This window comes from Schistocerca cancellata, chromosome 9 (genome assembly GCF_023864275.1).
Source record: "Schistocerca cancellata isolate TAMUIC-IGC-003103 chromosome 9, iqSchCanc2.1, whole genome shotgun sequence".
Lineage (NCBI taxonomy): Eukaryota > Metazoa > Arthropoda > Insecta > Orthoptera > Acrididae > Schistocerca > Schistocerca cancellata.
In genome coordinates, this window is record NC_064634.1 from 341,543,520 (window position 1) to 341,551,827 (window position 8,308).

Sequence of the window (8,308 nt, forward strand, 5' to 3'; positions counted from 1 at the left end):
TGCATCAAACCAGTCTCAGGACTGAAGACCACAACAACTACATCATAACCATGAGAGTCCTTAGTCTTAAGTGATTTAATTATTGACTCAATCTCCCTCTTGTCTGTATCACAGAGGAATATTTCGGACATCAATCTCGGAAAGGCATTTGCCAAGAAAGTTTTATGATTCCCTGTAGAAACTAAATTTTTATTTAATTCACCAACAATGCTCAGAAAATGATAATTAAATGCTGTACACATATCTGATTTAACACTAACAGAAATATTTTTACTGCGAGTTGACGTTATTGGTTGGTTGGTTTGGGGAAGGAGACCAGACAGCGTGGTCATCGGTCTCATTGGATTAGGGAAGGATTGGGAAGGAAGTCGGCCGTGCCCTTTCAGAGGAACCATCCCGGCATTTACCTGGAGTGATTTAGGGAAATCACGGAAAACCTAAATCAGGATGGCCGGACGCGGGATTGAACCGTCGTCCTCCCGAATGCGAGTCCAGTGTCTAACCACTGCGCCATCCCGCTCGGTGAGTTGACGTTATATTGTCGACCTTGTGCAGCTGACCAGACACTTCCTTCACAACTGACCATATGGTTTTGATTTTATTCTGAGAATTAGCTATTCTATTTGCGTACCACATACACTTTGCCTTCCTAATAACATTTTTAAGCACCTTACAATACTGTTTGTAATGGGCTACTGTAGCTTGATTTTGACTACTTCTAACATTTTTATGTAATTCCCCCTTTGTTCTAGAAGATATCCTTATTCCACTACTCAGCCACCTGGGCTACCTATTACTACTAGCACAATGTTTAGAGCGTTATAACGGAAAGCAACTCTCAAAGAGCATGAGAAATGTGTTAAGGAAAGCATTATATTTATCATCTATGTTATCGGCACTATAAACATCCTGCCACTCCTGTTCCTTGACAAGGTTTAAAAAACTCTCTATTGCTGTTGGATTAACTTTTCCACAAGGTTTGTAATTAAATATGACATTTGTTTGAGTACAAAAGCCTTTTAGTGCTAAAATTTGTGCATCATCGTCTGAAATACCATTCACGCTTTTACTAAAAGAATGCCCATCTACTAATGAAGAATGAATAAAAATATTGTCTATGGTTGTGCTACTGTTCCCCTACACTCTAGTTAGAAAAACACAGTCTGCATCAGATCATATGAATTTAGGAGATCCATCAACTCCTTTTTCTTGTATCATCATATACAAAATGAATATTTAAGTCACCACTTATAACTGACTTCTGATACTTCCTATAAAGTGAATCAAGAACCCTCTCTAGCTTGAGTAGAAATGCTCTGAATTCGGAGTTAGGGGACCTATAAACAACAACAATTAGAAGTTTAGTTTTACTAAATTCAACTGCCCCTGCACAACATTGAAATATCTGTTCAGTGCAGTGTCGTGATATGTCTGTGGACTCAAATGGACTCAACTGTTTTCACGTATATAGCCACTCCCTCACCCCGCAAGGAACTCCTTGAGAAACAGGCAGCTAATCTGTATCCTGGTGAAGGAAACCTTTGAATTGTCAAATTATTTAAGTGGTGCTCTGATATACCAATAATTTCAGAGTCAACATCTATAAGCAGTTCACTAATTTTATCTCTAATACCTCTTATTTTTGATGAAATATGATAATTCCTTCTCTGCTTGGAAACATTACATCGTCGGAAGGTGAGCCCTTAGTTAGAGGGACTTCCTTTAGGCAGATATACCTATCAGATGACTTCAATCTGAAACAGGTGCAGCTCTAACACCAGCTACTACAGGAATTTTTCCATGAGGGACCCCATCACCACCAGCCCCCACTACACTGTCACCTATAAGTCTAGCCAGCCTCCCTTTCCCGTACCAACAGAGGTGCAGGCCATGCCTAGTGAAACCCGATCTACTGATAGTCCCAACGGGCACCATTGAGATGTGACCCATGCCCTCTGCCATCAGCGCCCTCCTCAGCCCCATGCTAACGCGCCTAACAGCCGCATTAAGGTGAGGTCGATCGTGAGGCTGAAACAGTTGCACGAAATGCACATTAGTGCCACCAGTTTGAGTACTAATTTTACCAGGTCACCACCTACATCATATTCCCCGTCCCTATCAAGACTGTTCCGTGCTCCACCCACAATCACTACCTGATCCTCCTTCGTAAAATTCCTACATAACTCCCCTACGCTGTCAGGCACTTGAGCCAACCCTGCACAAGGCTTCACAATGCTGGTGACCTGGTACTCACTCCCCAACACTTCCTGCATCTCTACCGTGAGAACTACCTAGCAGCAAAACCTTCTTTCTGGTAGACTTTGCAACTAACCTACGCCTCCTAATTGCGGAGGACTGTTGCATGTTTCGTACATCTACAGCTGGATGTGACGATGTTTAGGCCTTGCTTGCCACGTTAAATACATGTAAGATTTTATTAATTTTATTTACATGTCAAGTTCCGTAGGACGAAATTGAGGAGCAAATCTCCAAGGTCATCGAACGTGTCAGTACATGAAATTATAACATAAAAGTTATATCAGATAAAAATAAATGTTTATGAAACCTAAAAAAGTCAATCCGTCAGTTTAACTTAATCAACAACACAGTAAGCTTAATTTTTCAAGGAACTCCTCAATAGAATAGAAGGAGTGACCCATCAGGAAACTCTTCAGTTTAAATTTGAAAGCGCGTGGATTGCTACTAAGATTTTTGAATTCGAGTGGTAGCTTATTGAAAATGGATGCAGCAGTATGCTGCACACCTTTTTGCACAAGAGTTAAGGAAGTACAATCCAAATGTAGGTTTGATTTCTGCCGAGTATTAACCGAGTGAAAGCTACTTATTCTTGGGAATAAGATAATATTGTTAACCCTAGGACGCCCAAGTCTTTTTTTCTAACTTGGATGCCTATGGGAAGGGGGGGGGGCCTTCGACGAACCCACAGGTATGAAATAAGTTTGCTGACGAAAAATTACAACATTGAAAATGGTTTATGTATTTTAAATAAGGCATCGGTTTAATAAATGTTGTTAATTGTTATAAATATTGGATTGAGTTAACAAAAAAATTGCCATATTACAATACAAAATACAGATGTGTCCATATTCAATAGACTACTCTGCGTCCGCAACTTCAAGGCAAGAGATACACTTCACAATTTTTTCTGAATGTGTGTTAAACACATGTTTATGACAGTGTCCACAATACTGTTTTGGTTTACTTAGATTGTTGTACTTCTGCTTCTTTGTTTTAGCTGCTCTTACACAAATATGGCACCGACCTTTCCTGCAGGTGGCTGACGTGCTTCTGTTGTCACTTCTTTGATTTTCTTTTGTAGAATAGTCTCCATTGATTGAACAATTTGGTTAGATAGCACTCTTGCATTCGCACTTCTTTCTTCTACCTGCAATTTCACTAGCTCCATCCCAGCTTGCAGAAGATAAAGTTTCCCAAATTTAGACATGATTGTATAATGGGATTTCCGCGATCGTTCTTTAAATAAAAATATGGCATTTCAGTCTGTGATCGCTATTATTTTTTATTTTCAGTTACCGGCTTCAGGCTAGCTGCATCTTCAGATCATATATTACAGTTACAGAGTAACTTGTCGGTACAGAACTATCGGTTCTCTGTCATAACTAACCGATAGTTCTGTACCGACAAGTTACTCTGTAACTGTAATATATTATCCGAAGATGGGCAGCTAGCCTGAAACCGGTAATTGAAAATAAAAAATAGCGATCATTAACTGAAATGCCATATTTTTATTTAGATAAAGTTTGTTTGTTGTGTTTCTTTTCATTCCATCTTGGATGTTGCTGGATGAATATGGTGGTTGCATTGATAGCACAAATGTCGATGAGAGGGTAAAATAAAGATAGAGGCCACCTCTTTGTCCCCCTCTTCCAGGTGTATATACGCGCCATTTGATCAATGGTACCAATTCCACCTTTAGTGGAATTATAATATGCATTTATCTCAGTTTTATTCTTCTCTCCTGCAACAGTGCCTTTATCTTGCTGCATTGTTGACAACATCAGAATTTTTTACTTGGTTTCGCTTTTGCTATGTAGGACACCAAAGTTACTGGAGACCTACGTGTTGATGGGTCTGTGAACAAGAACATTAATGAATATAGCTCTCGACGTGTTCTTCATTATGTCTGGAATATGCTTCCTGTTTGACTGGAGAGTTCCTACTGTAGTAACTTTGTAGTCTTGGTATAACTCTTCCGCCAAATCCTCCTATGTGTAGTATCGGTCTGTAGTAATATTTAGACCAGTATTTTTCACAGGTGCTACTAGACGTTTGACGACAGCTGCTGAACCCCGTTCTTCTTTCGACAAATTCTGAACATTACTTGCATAGGGTGCCATATTCAAGATGTATCTGTCAACTGCATCGGACATCATGCGTATAAGGATTCCATACTTCCCCAGTTTATCCTTCATAAATACTCTGAAGGGGCAGCGCCCTCTAAACAAGCTGAGCGTCTCATCAGTGGTGAGGTGGACCCCTGGTTTATACAGTAGTGGAAACCTATCATTCACTCTGTTGAAAACATCACGGATTGCTGTGAACTTGTCTGCTTCCCTTCGTATCTGGCGGGTACTTTTGTCATCAAACCTTATGATTGCAATAAGTTCCTTGAAGCGTTCTCTTATCATAATACCCTTGTAAACTGGCCGACCAATTAGGTCTGACCAAAGATCGTGTACACTGACAGAATTGTCCTTATTTGCCACCATAAGTATCAGGATTCCTATAAAGGCATACAATTCTTTCTTATAAGTCAAAGTAACATTTCGCTTAACTGCCACTTCATTTGAATGTTTTACCATAACATCAATGATGTCAGGCATAAGAAGTAACTTCAAGGCTTCTCCGGGTGAATGGCAAACACCAGCAGAAGTCACTCCCACCTGCTCTCTTACTATACTAGCAACAGATCTCCGAGGAATTCTAGGCTGTGTGATTACGTACCTTCTTCCAGACTTGACTACAATAACATCCTGATGGTCACTGCTTGAAGCTGCGCTATCTTCATCTTCTCTAACATCCACAAAACTTTCCCGATCTGAATCATACTCTATAACACCATCATCATATTCACTTTCACTCCATGAGTTAGAATCTTCATCTAAAATTTCATTCAGAACTCTTTCTAAAGACTAATCACGTATTCTTTTAGTCATTTCTAAGACGGGGTGTGAACAGTAGGGAACTGCACTAGCTCACTGCAAGTTTACAAGATAAATAACAGCCGACTGACATCAACAATCACTTCCTCTGAAAGTAAACAGATTATGTCCATTATAATTATCCGGGCTGTTATGCCGTGGTCGGTTGATGAATTCTGTGGCGATTCCCAACGTTTCGTCTCCGACTGCGGGAGACATCTTCACGGGGGTCCGTAGCTTGATGGAAGGTCCAACACACACACTGGCTCGCTACTGAATGCCGCTAAATTCCGTGTCCGCGCGCCCCCGCGCCGCGGCGTGACGTCACGTGTTTTGAAAACGTCAGTGCAATTGGCCGCTGTCCGTCGCCGTCGATCGCCGTTGCCATCACCCAGTAGTGGACGAGTGGTACACATCTTCTTTAACACCGGCATCCATATACCGTTTAATTTGACGCCCTCCTCCTTTCGGTTGAAATTATTTGGGTGTTTAGCGATATTGATTGCCTCCCTGTAGAGCCTTTCGTAATATCCGCTCCTGGCCACTAGTACTTGCGTCCCTGGCTGGAAAGCATGCTCCGCAACAGCTGATCGTTCCGTTTCTCCTCTTCTACAATTTCCCTTGTGCTCTTCCAAACGTTTAGAAACAGTTCTTTTAGTGGTACCCACATAAACATCACCACAGCTGCATGGGATCCTATACACTCCAGATTTTTCCAATGGTTTGCGAGCGTCCTTGGCAGGCCTAAGGTATTCCTGTATCTTCCTGGTGGGCTTGTAAATTACGGTAATATTCCGCTTCGTCAAGAGCCTTCCTATTCAGTTGGGAATCACCACAGAATTCATCAACCGACCACGGCATAACAGCCCGGATAATTATAATGGACATGATATTTCCGGCCGTGAAAGTTTACATTTTAGTAGTAAACAGATTCTTGTGAATATCAAGGATACCAACCAACAAGAAACTAACTTGCATTGTTGTAGAGATGAGAAATACGAAGTCCTACTAAGGAAAATTTTCTATAGCATGGAAGCCTAAGGGAGGGGGGTTGTTGGACCCATAATAAGTTTATTTATTTTTTCTTTCAAAGCAGGAATTTTCTATAAACTATATTGACACACACGTTTCATAAAATAGCCAACATACAATAAGTCAAAGGGAATATGGAGTATGAAACTTACTTGGGCAAAAGCAGGGGACATAAAAAAATTGTGGGTTCAACGAACCCATTCCCCCCCCCCCCCCCCCTTAGGCGTCCTAGGTTTAAGAAGAAATGAAAGTAAGGAATATATATATATTGAGAGGCCAATGTCAAAATACCCAGACTCGTGAACAGGGGTCGACAAGAGAAGAGGTTCATGAACTTACACCACTTACTGCCCGAACCGCCCGTTCCTGAGTCAAAAATATCCTTTTAGAACGGGAAGTTTCTACATTGTTTGGAAGTAGAACTACATCATCAACACAACAAATGATTTTTATTTCTTCGTTTTCAATTCTATAACGATTACCAGCCAATACCTTCCTCATCCGGTCATCCATGACTACATTAAAAAGTGGCGAGCTCAGAGAGTCACCTTGTCTTATACCACTATTAACTGCTAAGCAGCTAGTTAACCTGCGACCTATTTGCACCTGAATGTAGTCGTTGGAGTAAAGTGTCTTCAATCGTTTTTATTAAATTGCAAGGAGTCTCCCGTTTTTAGAGTAGGCTTCACACAGCTTTTGACTGAATACTATCGAAAGCCTTCTGTAAATCAGTAGGACAAAAACAAGATGTTTTTCTTGATACAATAATTTACCAACAGCTGTTTGTATTGTAGAAATTTATTTTATTTTATGAATACGGCTGTTGGTAAATTATTGCATCAAGAAGTTCATGCCAGCCGTCGTCCCACGATCCATAACGGATCAATGAAGATTAAAAATAATCAAGTGTGTTGTATTGGTGGACTTCTGTAAAACGTGTCTTAGAATGAATACTGCATCTCTGGATGATCTACCATACCTAAAACAATACTGCACCTCTGCAAGGGTTGTAGTGCTTTTCACTTTATTTCCTATTATTTTTGTTATAAGTTAAGAACTGAACTCAGCAGGTTTATCCCTTTGTAGATGGATGGGTCTTATTATGTATTAGAACAAATAAGCCCTCGCTCACAAATATTAAGTCAAAGCTGACCAGGTTTCCACGCTACTATGAGCGTCGTCTTCAGAATTAAATTAACTGTTCTAAGACATATTAGGTATATAATACATTAATAAAATTAAAGTTTTTACTGACTGGAAAGAGATGCAGTACTTACAAGTCATATTAAAAAAAAAAATTCTAAGCGGGAAACGCAACGTCATGAATAGTTGTAAATAAGATGGCGAGCCGCTAAGGGCTGCTCGTACTTGAGTGAACAAGGGTTGCAACAAGACTCCTTGTTATGTCCTTTCTTGTACGTGATAATTGTAATACTAGTTCTCCAATCGTTTGAAATTTTAATACCAGTTATAGCATTGTTAACCAGCTTGGTTTTACTACCAGTTATAGCAATGTTAACCAGCTTGGTTAATTGACCAGTTAGTGGACATTCTCCATATTTCAGTAATTAATTGGGAATTCTCTGTTTCCCTGGAGACTTATAATTTTGTTTCAAACATACAGCTGCTTCTACCTTAGCATGTGAAACAGCTGCGTAAACATCTACTTGTGCACTGGTCATTGATCTCTCTTCGTTTCCTGGTGATTTTTTACTTGTATGCAACTCTGTTAAATACTTAACCCATGTTTACTCACTTCTGTTGTTCACATTCAAAATTCCATGTAATTCTTTCCTCTGCTGTCGTGTCCTATAAATTTGTTTCTACAGCCCGTATAAATCTGTAAGTAGGCTGTTTAGGTTCTTATATTGGTAACGCCGCCGCCACGTAGCGCTCTCTGTATGAAAATCACTGGCTGTGCTGTGTGCAGTCTGTGGCTAGTATGCATTGTTGTCTGCCATTGTAGTGTTGGGCAGCTGGACGTGAACAGCGCGTAGCGTTGCGCAGTTGGAGGTGAGCCACCAGCAGTGGTGGATGTGGGGAGAGAGATGGCGGAGTTTTGAAATTTGTAATACTGGATTTTATGAACTGCT